At 38.8% G+C, this 16,093-nt stretch overlaps 1 protein-coding gene, 1 long non-coding RNA gene and 1 other non-coding gene across 3 annotated transcripts in view; 1 reads left to right on the top strand and 2 right to left on the bottom strand.

Moving 5' to 3' along the window:
- LOC146395936 (uncharacterized) overlaps positions 1 to 16,093 on the bottom strand; it is a 1,175,949-nt gene that overhangs the window by 655,852 nt on the left and 504,004 nt on the right. The gene's annotated exons all lie outside the window — the stretch shown is intronic.
- Positions 1 to 16,093, bottom strand: part of DAPL1 (death associated protein like 1) — a 933,549-nt gene that overhangs the window by 829,528 nt on the left and 87,928 nt on the right. The window lies entirely within an intron of this gene.
- On the top strand, positions 11,587 to 11,780 carry LOC146395940 (U2 spliceosomal RNA). Its single transcript, XR_014830623.1, has one exon. It is a non-coding gene; the product is annotated as a U2 spliceosomal RNA (small nuclear RNA).

Genomic DNA, 16,093 nt, shown 5'->3' with positions numbered 1-16,093 from the left:
TAAATCAATGAGATTCATTCTCATAAAGATATAAATTCTGCCAAACTTTCAAATGCATTCATCATCATTTTCCCTGGAGACTGCTTTCTCCAAGCCACCATCATCATGCTTCAATGTGGAGTGGTTGCTCTCTTGGCTTCCTGCACTGCCTGGGAATCCCTTTCCTGCTTTCTTTGTTCTATGCCATGTTTTTTTCTTGGTTTATTCATTCTTTGTGCTGGAGCCCAAATTTTAATGACTTCCTAGGAAGGGCAACTGGAAGGTAAATCTTTGGAGGCCTTTTGTGACTACAGATATTTTTATCCTTCCTTCAATCTTGACTAAAAGGTTAGCTGGGTGTTAATTATAAACATTTCTTTTTCTTCAAAATTGTCTCTTAACATCCAGTGTTGCTGTTAGGAAGTCTAGTGTCATTCTCCTACTTATTCCTATTCCTCTGTGTGTCTCCTTTTTTTTATTTCTTAAAGCTTTGTGACTCATCCCTTTTCTCCTGATATTCTGGGATTATGTGCGCTCAGATTATGTGAAATTATGTGGGATCGTGTGTTTCATGCTTTTTGTTTGCTCGTCTCAATTGTTTTCCTGAAAATTCAATACCTTACCTTCTGAAGATTTACTTCAGGTAATTGTGGAGATTTTTCTTTTATTATTTTTTTTTATTACTCAATGAACTTATTACATTTATAGTTGTACAATGATCATCACAATCTAGTTTTAAGGTATTTCCATCCCACACCCCCAGCACATCCCCCCACCCCCCAAACTGTCTCCTTTGGAAACCATAATTTTTTCAAAATCTGTGAGTCAATATCTGTTCTACAAAGAAGTTCAGTCTGTCATTTTTTTCAGATTCCACATGTCAGTGAAAGCATTTGATGTTGGTGTCTCATTTTCTGACTGACTTCACTCAGCATGGTAATTTCTAGGTCCGTCCATGTTGCTAAAAATGCTGGTATTTTGTTCTTTTTAATGGTTGAGTAATATTCCATTGAGTATATGTACCACGTCTTCTTGGTCCACTCCTCTGTTGATGGACATTTAGGTTCTTTCCATGTCTTGGCTATTGCAAATAGTGCTTCAGTGAACATTGGAGTACATGTATATTTTCAAGTCATGGTTTTCTCTGGATAGATGCCCAGGAGTGGGATTGCTGGATCAAATGGTAGTTCTAATTTTAGTTTTCTCAGGAATCTCCATACTGTTTTCCACAGTGGTTGCACCAATTTACATTCCCACCAACAGTATAATAGGGTTCCTTTTTCTCCACACCCTCTCCAGCACTTATTGTTTGTAGACTTTTGGATGATGGCCATTCTGGCTGGTGTAAGGTGGTACCTCAGAGTGGTTTTGATCTGCATTTCTCTAATAATGAGTGATGTTGAACATCTTTTCACGTGTTTTTTGGCCATCCATATGTCTCCTTTGGGGAATTGTCTGTTTAGATCGTCTGCCCATTTTTTGATGGGGTTGTTTTTTTTTTGGTATGGAGCTGCAGAAGGTGTTCATAAATTTTGGAGATGAATCCCTTGTTAGTTGATTCACTTGCAAAGATTTTTCTCCCATTCTGTGGGTTGTCTTTTCATCCTGCTTAGGGTTTCCTTTGCTGTGCAGAAACTTTGAAGTTTGATTAGGTCCCATTTGTTTATTTTTGTTTTTATTGATATTACTCTAAGAGGTGGATCTGAGAAGATGTTGCTGTTGTTTATGTCAGAGAGTGTTTGGCCTATGTGTTCCTCTAAGAGTTTTAGAGTGTCTGGTCTTATATCTAGGTCTTTAATCCATTTTGAGTTTATTTTTGTGTATGGTGTTAGGGAGTGTCCAGTTCTACATGTGGCTGTCCAGTTTTCCCATCACCATTTATTCAACAGGCTGTCCTTTCTCCATTGTATATTCTTGCCTCCTTTGTCATAGATTAGTTGGCTGTAGGTACGTGGGTTTAATTCTGAGCTTTCTATCCTGCTCCACTGATCTATATTTCTGTCTTTGTGCCAGTACCATATGGTTTTGATGACTGCTGCTTTGTAGTATAGTCTGAAGTCAGGGAGCCTGATTCTTCCAGCTCCATGTTTCTTTTTGAGGATGTCTTTGGCTATTCTGTGTCTTTTGTGCTTCCAAAAAACTTTAAAATATTTTGTTCAAGTTCTGTGAAAAATGTCCTTAGTAATTTGATAGGGATTGCATTGAATCTGTAGATTGCCTTGGGTAGTATAGTCATTTTGATGATATTGACTCTTTCAATCCAAGAGCATTGTATGTCTTTCCATCTATTTGTGTCATCTTTGATTTCTTTCATCAGTATCTTATAGTTTTCAGAGTTCAAGTCTTTTGTCTCTTTAGGTAGGTTTACTCCTAGGTATTTTATTCTTTTGGATGTGATGGTAAATGGGATTGCTTCCCTGATTTCTCTTTCTAATCTTTCATTGTTGGTATATAGAAATGCCATCAATTTCTGTGTGTTAATTTTGTATCCTGTGACTTTGCCAAATTCATGGATGAGCTCTAACAGTTTTCTAGTAGAGTCTTTAGGATTCTCTAGTTATAATATCATGTCATCTTCAAATAATGATAGTTTTACTTCTTCCTTTCCAACTTGGATTCCTTTTATCTCTTTTACTTCTCTGATTTTCTGTGGCTAGGACTTCCAAAACAAGGTTGAAGAGTAGTGGCGAGAGCAGACATCCTTGTCTTGTTCCTGATCTCAGCGGGAATTCTTTCAGCTTTTCACCATTGAGAATGATGTTTCCTGTGGGTTTGTCATATATGGCCTTTATTATGTTGAGGTAGGTTCCCTCTATGTCCACTTTTTGAAGGGTTTTTATCAGAAATGAGTGTTGGATTTTGTCAAAGGTTTTTTCTGTGTCTATTGAGAAGATCATATTGTTGTTATTCTTCAGTTTGTTAATGTGGTATATCACATTGATTGATTGTCAGATATTGAATAACCCTTGCATCCCTGGGATAAATCCCACTTGATCATGATGTACAATCCTTTTAATGTATTGTTGGATGCAGTTTGCTAGTATTTTGTTGAGGATTTTTGCATCTATATTTATCAGTGAAATCAGCCTGTAATTTTCTTTTTTTGTAGTATCTTTGTCTGGTTTTGGTATCAGGGTTATGGTGGCCCCATAGAATGAGTTTGAGAGTGTCCCTTCCTCTACAATTTTTTTGGAATAGTTTCAGAAGGATAGGTGTTATCTCTTCTCTAAATGTTTGATAGGATTCACCTGTGAAGCCATCTGGTCCAGGACTTCGGTTTACTGGAAGCTTTTTAATCACAGTTTCAATTTCACCACTTGTGATCGGTCTGTTCATCTTTTCTATTTCATATGGTTTAGTTTTGGAAGATTGTACTTTTCTAAGAATTTGTCCATTTCTTCTTGGTTTTCCATTTTATTGACGTGTAGTTGCATATGGTAGTCTCTTATGATCCTTTGTATTTCTGTGATGTTACTTCTCCTTTATCATTTCTAATTTTATTGATTTGAGTCCTCTCTCTTTTTTTCTGGATAAGTCTGGCTAAGGGTTTATCAATTTCGTTGATCTTTTCAAAGAATCAGCTTTTAATTTCATTGATTTTTTTATGGTTTTCTTCATTTCTATTTCATTGATTTCTGCTCTGATCTTTGATTTCTTTCCTTCTACTAACTTTAGGTCTTGTCTGTTCTTCTCTCTCAAGCTGCTTTAGATGTAAAGTTAGCTTGTTTATTTGAGCTGTTTCTTGTTTCCTGAGGAAGGTTTGTATTACTATAAATTTTCTTCTTAGAACGGCTTTTGGTGCATCCCATAGGTTTTGGAGTGTTGTATCTTTGTTGTCATTTGCTTCTAGGTATTTTTTAATTTTCTCTTTGATTTCTTCCGTGATCCATTGGCTCTTTACTAGAATGCTGTTTAGTATCAACGTGTTTGTGTTTTTTGCAGTTTTTTTCTTGTTGTTGATTTCCAGTCGTATAGCATTGTGGTCGGAAAAGATGCTTGATATGATTTCAATTTTCTTAAAGTTACCAAGGTTGGATTTGTAGCCCAGGATGTGATCAATCTTAGAGAATGTTTCATGTACACTTAAGAAGAATGTGCGTTCTGCTGCTTTTGGATGGAATGTCCTATAAATATCTATTAAGTCCATCTGGTTTAATGCTTCATTCAGGGCCTGTGTGTCCTTGGTTGATCTGTCCATTGCTGCAAGTGGGGTGTTAAAGTCCCCCATTATTATTGTGTTATTGTCGATTTGTCCTTTTAAGGTCATTAGCAGTTGCCTCATATTTTGTGGTGAACCTAGGCTGGACATGTAGATATTTAAAATTGTTATATCTTCTTCTTGGATTGATCCTTTGATCATTATATAGTGACCTTTCTTGTCCCTTAAAACGTTCTTCATTTTAAAGTCTATTTTGTCTGATATGAGTATTGCTATTCCAGCTTTCTTTTGATTCCCATTTGCATACAATATTTTCTTCCATCCTCTCACTTTCAATTTGTATGTGTCCCTAGAAGTAAAATGGGTCTCTTGAAGAAAATATATATATGGGTCTTGTTTTTGTGTCCATTCAGCCAGTCTATGTCTTTTGGTTAGGGTGTTTAGTCCATTAACATTTGAGATAATTATTGATATGTATGTTCTTATTACTATTTTATTAATTGCTTTGGATTTGGTTTTGTTGCTCTTTTTTCTTCCTTTCTTCTCTTGTTCTCTCCTCTTGTGGTTTGATGACTATCTTTAGTGTTGTATATGAGTTGATTTTTCTTATTTGTTTGTGTCTCAATTGTAGATTTTTGGTTTGCAGGTTATTCTGAAGTTTTCATATCAGAGTCTCTCTCTATATATATATACGAGATTGTTTTAAGTTGTCGGTCTCTTAATTCTAATTGCATCTCCAGTGTCCTGCATTTGTACCCTCCTCTTCTCACGATTTCTGATTTTGGTGGCGTAATTGTGCATGGATGATTTCGTACCTTGACTGTATATATACCTTTACTGGTGAGCCTTGTCATTTGTGGTATTTTTGTTTCCCGTTGCGGCCTTTTTTTTTCTGCCTAGAGAAGTTCCTTTAGCATTTGTTGTAAAGCTGGCTTAGTGTTGCTGAATTCTCTTAGCTTTTGCTTCTCTGTAAAGCTTGTGATTTCACCTTCAAATCTGAATGAGAGCCTTGCTGTTAAAGTCATCTTGGTTGGAGGTTTTTTCCTTTCATCATGTTAAGTGTATCATGCCACTCCCTTCTGGCCTGCAGAGTTTCTGCTGAAAAACCTGCTGATAACCTTATCGGGGTTCCCTTGTATGTTATTTGTTTCTTTTCCCTAGCTGCTTTCAAGATTTTCTGTGTCTTTAATTTCAGTCCATTTGATTAATATGTGTCTCGGGGTGCTCCTCCTTGGGTTTATTTTATATGGTACTCATTGGGCTTCCTGGATTTGAGTGAGTGGTTCCTTTCCCATGTGAGGGAAGTTTTCAGCTATTATCTCTTCAGATATGTTTTCTGTCCCCTTCTCTCTCTCTTCTCCTCCTGGCACCCCTGTAATATGGATGTTGATGCGTTTAAGGTTGTCCCAGAGTCCTCTGAGACTCTTGTCATTTGTTTTCCATGTTTTTTCTCTTTTCTGTTCCGCATCCGTGATTTCCACGAATCTGTCCTGCACCTCGCTTATTCGTTCTTCTGCCTCCTGTGTGCTGCTGTTGGCTGCTTCTAATGAATTTTTTATTTCAGTTACTGCATTTTGCATCTCTTCTTGCTTAAGTTTTATATCTTGGATCTCTTTGCTCAGTGTTTCCTGTAAATGGTCCATCTTTGCCTCCAGGTTACTTCCAATGTCTTGCCTCATCTTCAGCACCAACAGCCTAAAGTCTTTTTCCTGGAGGCTGAGCATCTCCTGATCACTTAGCTGCTTTTCTGGGATTTTTCCTTTCTCCCTCATCTGAGTTATAGTTCTCTGTCTTTTCGTTTGTATAGGTTTTTGGTGTGGTGACCTTTTTACAGACAAGGCTACAGAGAGTTGTAGCCTCTCTTCCTTCTGGTGTCTGCCCCCCTTGTGGCTGAAGTGGGTATGGGAGCTTGCTGTAGGCTTCCTGATGGGAGGGACTGAAGCCTGCCCACTGGTAGGTGGAACTGATTCCTATCCCTCTGGTGGGTGGGGCTTTGTCTCTGGGTGAGGTGAGAGGTGGCTGTGTGCCTGGGGGTTCTTTAGGCAGCCTGTTTACTGATGGGCGGGGCTGTGAATCCCACCTGGATTGTTGTTTGTCCTGGGGCTTCTCAGCACTGATGGGTGGGGCCAGATTTTCCCAAAATGGCCACCTCCAGAGAGAGGCCTGCTGATGAAGAATTTCAAGAGCTTGGCTCTTATTTCCTTCCCCCACAACAAGCCACATTCACCCCTGTTTTCCCAAGAGGTCCTCCAAGAACCGCAGCCAGGACTGACCCAGATTCCCATGAAGACCCTGCTTTGCCCTGGGACCCAGTGCACCCTAAAGTCTGTTTGTGCCTCTTGAGAATGGGGTCTCCGTTTCCCCCAGTCCCGTGGAGCTCCTGTGCACAAGCCCCACCAGCCTTCAATGCCAGATGCTCCGGGGGCTCTTTCTCCCAGTGCCAGATTCCCATGTGTGGGGGTTTGATGTGGGGCTCAGAGCTCTCACTCCTGTAGGTGGGTCTCTGTGATACAGTTACTTTCCATTCTGTGGGGCTTCTTGCCCAGGAGGTATGGGGTTGCTTATACCACATAATCGCCCCTCCTACCTCTTGATGTGGCCTCCTCTTTGTCTTCTGGAGTAGGATATCTTTTTGAAGGTTTCCGGTCCATTTGGCTGAGGATTGTTCAGCATTTGGTTGTAGATTTTGTTGTTTTTAGGAGAGAAGTTGAGCTCCAGTCCTTCTATTCTGCCATCTTAATCCCATCTCCCTCTTTTATTATTTTTTGATTATTCCATCTACTCCATTTTTTTTCTGTTCACTACCCACCCCCACATAAGTCTAGTCTGTTACTCAGATTATAGACTTCCTAGATTGATTTTCTTACTTGCTATTTTCTCTCTCTGCTATTTTTCCATCAAATTTTTTTTGGGGAAAAACTTTACTCTTGTCACCTGATAAGATATAATATCCATCAACTAGAATATTCTTTGATCATTGTCCTCATAACCTGGTCATCTGTTCAAAAAAATTTTTTTTAAAGAGAGGGACTGGACTAAGCTCACTGAGCAACAGGCATGCTGCTCCCCCATCATATGGCAACTTAGTCCATAAAATCTTTGCTTCCAGTACTTCTGCCAATTCCATTTAAATAACTCACTTTCTGTTTGTATCAAATAAATACATGTTCTCTGTGCACAGTTACCTTACTCTTATTCATACTCTCTGTTGATGACTCCTACTGTCTTATGGTATCTGTGCAAAACTTTCTCATCTCTGGTGTCTTTTAGATTTTCCAACAGCTAATTTGTAATTTTGATGAAATGTTTCTGAGATAATCTAATCACCATCATTCCTATTTGTACAGATCTGTCTCTTTGGGCCATGCTGTGTATCTCACCCTTACAGCTTGGCTACCCTTGAATCAAGTAACCACTTCTGGCAAAATCAGCCATGAACTGGGAATGGGTCTGGAGATGCCCTCAAACAAACCCTGTCTGAGGAACCACCCAGGGCTACTTTTCTTTCCTTCTTTTTGTTTCTTTTTCTTTCTTTCTTTCTTTCTTTCTTTCTTTCTTTCTTTCTTTCTTTCTTTCTTTCTTTCTTTCTTTCTTTTTTTCTTTCTTTCTTTTTTTCTTTCTTTCTTTCTTTCTATTTTTTTGGCCACACCTTGGCATGCAGATGTTCCTTGGTCGGCAATTGAATCTGAGCCATAACAGTGACAACAACAAATCCTTAAATACTGGGCCACCAGGGAACTCCAAAGGCTACTTTTCTAACATGAGGCTATGAGTATGACAAGTATTCAGAGATATGACTCACCCTTTGTAATGATTTTACCTACAATGTTGAAACCTTAGAGACTCAATGACCAATGTGGAAAGTGGAAATAATTAGGTATCTTCTACCTATCACATATGATTGTTATGAGAATGAAATAAATTTTTTCAGGGCTGAACCTGCAGCATATTGAAGTTCCCAGACTGGGGGTCTAATCAGAGCTATAACTGCCAGCATATACCACAGCCACAGCCAAAGCAACACCAGATCTGAGCCATATCTATGACTTACACCACAGCTCTTGGCACCACTGTATCCTTAACCCACTGAGCAAGGCCAGGGATTGAACCCACATCTTAACCGACACTATGTTGGGTTTTTAACCTGCTGTGTCGCAATGGGAACTACCTAAAATATTATAAATTATAAAGCCTTGCATGATGTGAAACAACTAGCAAAATCCCTGGCATGTACTAGATGATCCATCCACAGTAGTGTAACAGCATGCTGTCAAGTGCCCAGTACCAAAATGGGCCATTCAGTTTCACTGTTGAGAACTAAACCCAAAGCACCACACAAACTTAGTCCAGGACACTGCCAGGCACTGAGGCTGCAGGCAGGGCTTGCTGACAGGGCCTGTCAGAAATGCCAGCAAGTCTGCTGTCATTCCTGCCCAGAAGGCCTGGGAGCAAGAAATGGGGGACTTTTGTTGGGGGGCTTCAGAGTTCTTGAGGAGAAGCTGTTCCCTCTTCTCACCAATCTGGGAAGGGGAGAAAAGGTACTTGCTTTTCCAGAAGCACGGGGAAGGAATCTTCACAAGTGTATGTGCGTGCATGTGTGTGTATAACCACATCCATTCCTGCTCCACTGAGTCAGGGACATGTGAGAATGTCTTGTGTGTAGCTGCCAGTGCTGGAACTCGCAGAGATCCCACTGACACTCTTGTGGAAAAAGGGGTGGGAGAGGGATGATGGAGCTGAGAAAGAACAGATGGTCTTTTTTCAAAAAAAGTTCCCCCAAAGCTAAATTTTTTAATTAAAAACACTATTATTTTTCCTTCTTAAGAATCCCTTTTTATGGTAAAAATAAAGCACACAGACAGAAAAAAAAAAAACATTAAATGTTCAGCTTAATGAGTTATCAAGACAGTATCTTGTAACCATTATTCAGGTCAATAAATAAAACATTGCTAGCACCCTGGAGCCTCCACCTGCATCTCTTCAAAATCAGAAATCTCCCTCCTTCCCCCAAAGGTAACCATGATTTGACCTTCATAATAATCATACTTTGGTGTTTTTTTTTTTTTTTTTAACTTTTTTTCCAACTAAGCATGCATACCAAAGCATTATACTTTAGTATTGCTTGTTTGGGAATGTACATCAGTTTGTCTATCTATGCTACTTTTGTTGGGCATTTGGTTTTTTTCCAATTCAGGACTATTATTAACATGCTGCTACAAACATTCTCATACATGATTCCTGGTGTGTGTGTGTTCATTTCTTTAAGGTGTATAGCTAAGAGTGGAGTTGTTGGGTGATAGAGTACGTGAATTCTCAGTTTGACTGTAGAATGCTTTGAAGTGGATCCTCAATATATATTCCCACCAGTAGTTTAGGAGAGTTCTCCATACTCCACATCTAAAGTGGTAATTCTTCATTCTGAGAAATATATTTGGTATGAAAAAGGCCTTTTAAAAAATGATAAAAATGATAATGGTAGAATTAACAAGTTACTCTTTTTAGGTGGCTTTACATGGTAAAATAAAGATCTAATAGTTCCATTTAGGCCCTATTTTCCCCCTTGAAATTCTATTCACTATGACATCCCAAATGCTAGAAACCTTTGTCTCATACAACATGATATAGATTGTGCCTAGGTATTGTTTTAAAGTCAAAAACACTTGAAACGTATAGTAAGCAGCCTCCAAAATGACCCCCAAGGAGCTTTTTCCCTTGGTATCCATACCTTTGTGTAGACATTTCACAATGAATAAGGGCTGATTTTTGTGACCAATGAAAGTGTCCATGTATGACTTTACAAGGGAGACCTTAGAAGATGTTGCTGCTTCAGTGTTGACCTTTTGGATCGCTCACGCTGGAGGAAGTCAGCCACCATGTTGTGAGGATGATCAAGCAGCCCTGTGGACAGGCCCACATAGAAAAGACCAATTGACCAATGCCAACTTGCTAACCAAGTGCATCACCTTGAACATACTTCAGCCTCTGTCAAGCCTTCAGATGATTTTAATCTTCCAGCCTTTGCATTTTCCAGCTAGACCCCAGAAATCATAGAGACAAGCAGTCCCTTGTGCTCTGTCTGAATCCCTGATCCATACAAACTATGAGATAATACATGAATCTTGTTGTTCTAGGGATGATTTTTTACACAATGAGAGAAAATGAACATAGCACATATGACCACCTAGAAAGTATCCTTGCAAAAAATTTGAACCTGAATCTGATAATGCCTCTATATTTAACTATAGGTTTAGAAGAAGTAGAGGTGACAAAGGAACATGTTAAATAAGTGTGCCAGAGGGATGCAATTAGCAAAATTGAGAATATAGGAAATTCTTCAGCACGAATGACCCAATTTCTTTAGCTAGTAAATTGAAAGGAGGGAGAAAAAGAAGGGGAACCTTATAAGAGGGAACTTACAAGGTATGATAGACTGTATTACTGCCAGTATTTTCTGCCCTCTCCTGTGGGAGAATTATACTTCCCTTCTCCCCTCAGACATCAGCTTTGGCCATGTGATTTTCTTTGACCAATAAAATGTGAGCAGATGTGGAGGTTGCTACTTCTGAGCAGAAGTTTTAAAAGTCATTATATTTCAGCCATTCCTCATTTCCATCTGCTGGGAAGTGGGTGTATCCCAAATAGGGACTGTTTCTTCAGCCCATGGGCCAAGAGTGAAGAGGATGCAGGGCTGACTCACAATGGAAATTCACGTGAGCAGGAAATAAATCCAAGTTTCATAAGTCACTGTGATTTTGAAGTTGTTTGCTACCACAGCATAACCTAGTGTCTGATTCATGCAAGAAATGTTTCAATCAAATGTGAAAGATAAACCTTGTTAGGATTCTAGTTTATGAGACCATTGTAGAAATTTGAATGTGAACTTAGATAGGTAATGATAAGCTTACTGCTATTTATTTCTTAGGTGTGTTAATGGTACTCTTGTTACGTTTAAAACAACAAAAAGAGTTTTTTTGTTTTAGACACATTGTCCAGGGGAAGAGAGGAAAGGTGGGGATATTGATTTGTCCTGACTTGATCATTGTTGAGCTGGGTGGTATGTACAGGCCACTTTTTCATAATACTCTTTCTACTTGTGTTAATGTTTAGAAATTTCCATAATAAAAAGTTTAAAAATAGTCTATTGGACTTGAGTCCCAGAGTTGTCCCTTGACTCCCTCAGGGGTACAGAAAATATGGGAGCTGAGAAGATGAAACTGATCAATTATGTTGCTGAGAAAATACATAAGGGATGTGTTTGGATCAGGTCCTAGGAAGAAGACATCAAAACTAATTTTCAGTGAAAAAGATATTTCTTCAGGAGCATCACATGAGGCCAGAGAAATCTCAAGGTAAGATGTGGAATGTTGGGGAGGGGTAGCACACTCAGAAGGTATTAGATTCCACTTCAAATGTGAAAGGAAATGGGGTGTGGCTTAAGTAGAACCATTATCCCTTCCCTGCCTATTAGCTAAAACCAAACATAGTGTCTATCTTACCAATTAATGCACCTGATGTATTCTTTATCTGTGTTCTGGGGATGAAATTAATGTTTGGAATTAGGAAATGGGTTGGAAGCTAACTCTATCTGCTGCTCCACGCCTCAGCTTGGAATTGCATTACTTCCAGGAATGGTGCATTCCTTTTGAGTTAATGATGGATTGTTTTCTATTATTCCCTTTGTCTCCTACAAAGTGCTCTAATTCACTCTTTTTTTTTTTTTTTTTTCTAATTCACTCTTAATGAGGCTCCAGACTGAATTTCCACTGCTTGTGCTACAAGTATAGGGTTTCTGGTAAGTGGAGTAGACAAAGTAGCTGAGCTCGAGCGATCTTGCCAGCTCCACATCCAAGAGAATGTTGGACAAGAAGACCCCTTGGGATGAGGGAGAGAGGAGCCTGAGCCTGAGCCAGACCTTGTGTCAGGAGACTGTATGCTGGCACATGTGACTCAGGAAGAGCCCACATGGACAGCTACAGAGGGGGAAGAAAATCTGTTGCCATTAAAGGAGCAGCAGCAACTTTGGGGGTGGCACCTACTGCCGCCGTCCAATGGAGCCAAGTAAGGAGAGTCTTGTTCAGTCCTTCAGACCGAGGGTGGTCCTGTCCAGGAAAGAGGGAAAGATGGGGCTATGAGGGCAGACACTCTCCCTCCCCCACTCCCACTAGATTGACACTGAAGTTATATACTGCCTTGTTTTTGAGATTGAAGTTTAAAAATGAATAGGGCTGAGCATTAGAGATGAAACTGGGAAGCTATGGAATTAGATGGGGCCATCATTAAGATAAGGAAGTTCACTGCCCAGAGTAAAGTGGGGATTCTACCAGAGAAGCCTGGGAACAGTTATACAGCTTCAAGTTTACACCCCAATGAATTGCTATGCCTTAAAAATTAAAGGGTCCTTCAAAAAAAAATACATGTGCCTGCATGTTCATAGCTGCACTATTCACAATAACCAATACATGGAAATAAACTAAATGTCTGTTGACAGGTGAATGGAATAAGACGATGTGGTACATATATACAATGGAATACTACTCAGCCATAAAAAAGAAAGCAAAATAATTCCATTTGTAGCAATATGGATGTAACTAGAGATTTCATACTAAGTGAAGTAAATCAGAAAGAGGAAGACGAATACCATATGATATCCCTTATATGTGGAATCTAAAATATGGTGCAAATGAACCTATCTACAAAACAGAAACAGACTCATAGACATAGAGAACATACTTGTGGCTGCCAAAGGGGAGAGGGGAGGGAATGGGATAGATTGTGAGTTTGGGGTTAGTAGCTGCAAACTACTACATTTAGAATGAATGGGCAATGGGGTCCTGCTATATAGCACAAGGAACTATATCCAACCTCTTAGAATAGACCAAGATGGAAGACAATATAAGAAAGGAATGTATATGTGTGTGTATATATATGTGTGTGTGTGTATATATATATATATATATATATATATATATGACTGGATCACTTTGCTGTACAGCAGAAGTAGGCATGACACTGTAAATCAACTATACTTTAATTATAAAAAAATCCAACTAAAAAAAAAATCATAAGGTTCTTCATTTCACCTAACAACACAACAACAAAAAACCAAAATACTTTGGTTCAGGTTTTTAGTGACGCACTATTCTCTTCAAACCAGACAAAGTTTGACTTTAGCCATTGGCCTTCTTAATCTTTCCTTCCTTCTGCCTTCTCTTCTCTGTCCTGCAGAAAGTCTGTGCCCTCCTACTGCCCTGTGTGCAATTAAGTAAAGCAAAATGTATGTACCATCGAGGGCACTAAAAATAAATATCTATATTTTCTTTTATTATTTTGTCTACTGTGACCTACTTTTTGTTCAATTTCAAAAGCAAAGTGGTGAGCTGTGCCCTAAATAAACATATCAGTGAACCCTATCCTACCATTTTGGCCGATGGCTTTTATACTTGAAACCAAAATTGTTTTCTACACATAGCAAAAGTTCAAATAATCTTCCATGGCAATGCATTGATAGTTGTTTCAAAATTCTACTTGCTTCGTCAAAAATCTATTTCTTTGAAAACTGTTTCCCACTAATAATCCTGGAATTCAAGAGATCTAGTTAGTGCCTGTGTCACATGTAGAATCACTTCCAACCCACCCACACAGCTAAAAACAAATTTTTCAGCAATTATAAAATCAAGAGCTGTGAAGTTTCCTTGCAAAGAGAGCATTTTATCAGCTGATGTTACTTTAATTATCCATTTTTAATGAGGAATCTATGAATGTTTTCAAAAATCAAGGTCAATAGGTAGGCTGTCACCTGAAAAAAAAAAAATCAGGTTACTGTCTGAGAGTTTCACTGGCATTAGGTGATTATTGCCATAAGTGAAATAGTTCAGCTTAGCAAGATATATGTGTATGCTTTAAAAGAGAGTCTTAGTATTCACCCTAGGAGTTGTTAATAAACAAGCTGAAGTGCTTTCATGGGAAATACACATTCTAGGGGGTGGTCTTCCAGCACTGAGGAGCCCTAATCACGACGTTGGACTTGGAATCGGTGGCAACGGCAACCCCTTCAACAATTTGTTTCTGAATCTACACTAGAGAATTTATTCTATAACATAACGGATGCTAGAAGTAATTCAGTAATTTACTGGTGAGATGTATGTGAATTGATGTATTGTATGTGTACTGAGGCATGTCAATTCATGGGTAACTTACCCTTAAATGAATGGGCATAAATTTGGGGTGAGCCCAGAATGGTGCTCTAGGCCTGGGTATTTGTTTAGGCCTGTGCGTGCCACTTAGTGCAGGAGTCTGTCACCTAATCCAATGAGAAGTGTGACTGGATCTTGCTCTAGGATATCATGGGGTCCAGGTCAAGTTTTCATGAAGGTTTCTGGTCAGGAGCCATGAACTCATGGAACACACAGGATGACCTGCCTGACTCTTGTGCTTGTTTGCTAATCAGTGTGTACACGTGGAATTTGGTTGGAGACTGATTTTTGTGGACCTCAACACCCAGTGGCCCTGTGAGTGGCGAGAAGGCCAGGCTTTAAGGACACAAATTGGCAGAGGCCCCATCAAGACACTGATGATCGTGCACCACCAAACTGTCTTAAGCCAGTTGACAATATCTGATCCACAAATAATTTTCGTGAGATGTAGTTAATGAGAAAAAAAAAAAAAAAAAAAGGGAGGCCAAGCAAGAAAATAATCCATGTACAATGACAGAGATTTAAGAAAGTTTCATAGAGAGAAATGTGGTTTTGTCTATATAATAGTAATATCAAAAAAGTACATAGGACAACAAAAAAACAATCCAACTGAAAAATGGGCCTAAATAGACATTTCTCCAAAGATTGCCAATAGGACATGAAAAGATGATCATCATTGCTAATTATTAGAGAAATGAACATCAAAACTACAATGAGTTACAACCTCACACTGGTCAGAATGACCATCAGTAAGAGTCTACAAACAATAAATGCTGAAAAGAGTGTGGAGAAAATGGAACCCTCCTATACTGCTGGTGCAAATGTAACTTGGTGCAGCCACTATGGAAAACAGTATGGAGGTGCCTCAGAAAACTAACAAGAGAATTACCATATGATCCAGCAATCCCACTCCTGGGCATATGCCCAGACAAAACTCTAATTCGAAAATATACATACATCCCAATGGTCATAGCAGCACTATTCACAATAGCCAAGACATGGAAAAAACCCAAATGTCCATCAACAGATGAATGGATAAAGAAGACATGGTACAAATATATGAGGGAATGCTATTCAGCCATAATAAAATAATGCCATTTGTAGCAACATTGATGGACCTAGAGATTATCATACTAAATGAAGTTAGAAAAAAGAAAGACAAGTAACATTCACTTATATATGGAATATTATATTATACAAATATTATACAAATGAACTATGAAACAAACATTCATAGACATAAAGAACAGACTCATGGTTGCCAAGGGGGAGGAGAGATGAGGGAGGGATGGATGGGGAATTTGGGATTAGCAGATGCAAACTAATACATATGGAATGGATAAACAACAAAGTCCTACTGTGTAGCATGAGGAACTATATTCAATACCCTGAGGTAAACCATGATGGAAAAGAATATATAAAAGAGTGTATATATGAGTAAATGAATCATGTTGCTAAACAGCAGAAATTAATACAACATTGTAAATTAACAATACTTCAATAAAGAAAATTATATAGGGCTTACTACATGTCTTTCTCTCCCCCACCCCCTCTATGTATTCATCTAATACTTGTTACAACTCTATGAAGTGATACTATTATCATATTATCAACCACATTTGCTGGTGAGGAAACTGGGGCACAAAGTGACTTGTCTTGGATGATACAGACCAAGTGAGTGGGGAAGCTGTGATTTGAACCCAGGCAGTCTGACTCCAGAATCCAGGCTCTTATATATACACCAGTCCACTTTCTGAAAAAT

Source organism: Sus scrofa, chromosome 15 (genome assembly GCF_054392235.1).
Source record: "Sus scrofa isolate SSC_HxYL_T2T_F1_AM1 chromosome 15, Sscrofa_HxYL_maternal_Yorkshire_Landrace_v2.0, whole genome shotgun sequence".
NCBI classification, from domain to species: Eukaryota; Metazoa; Chordata; class Mammalia; order Artiodactyla; family Suidae; genus Sus; species Sus scrofa.
This window is presented reverse-complemented; position numbering and strand designations above follow the sequence as displayed.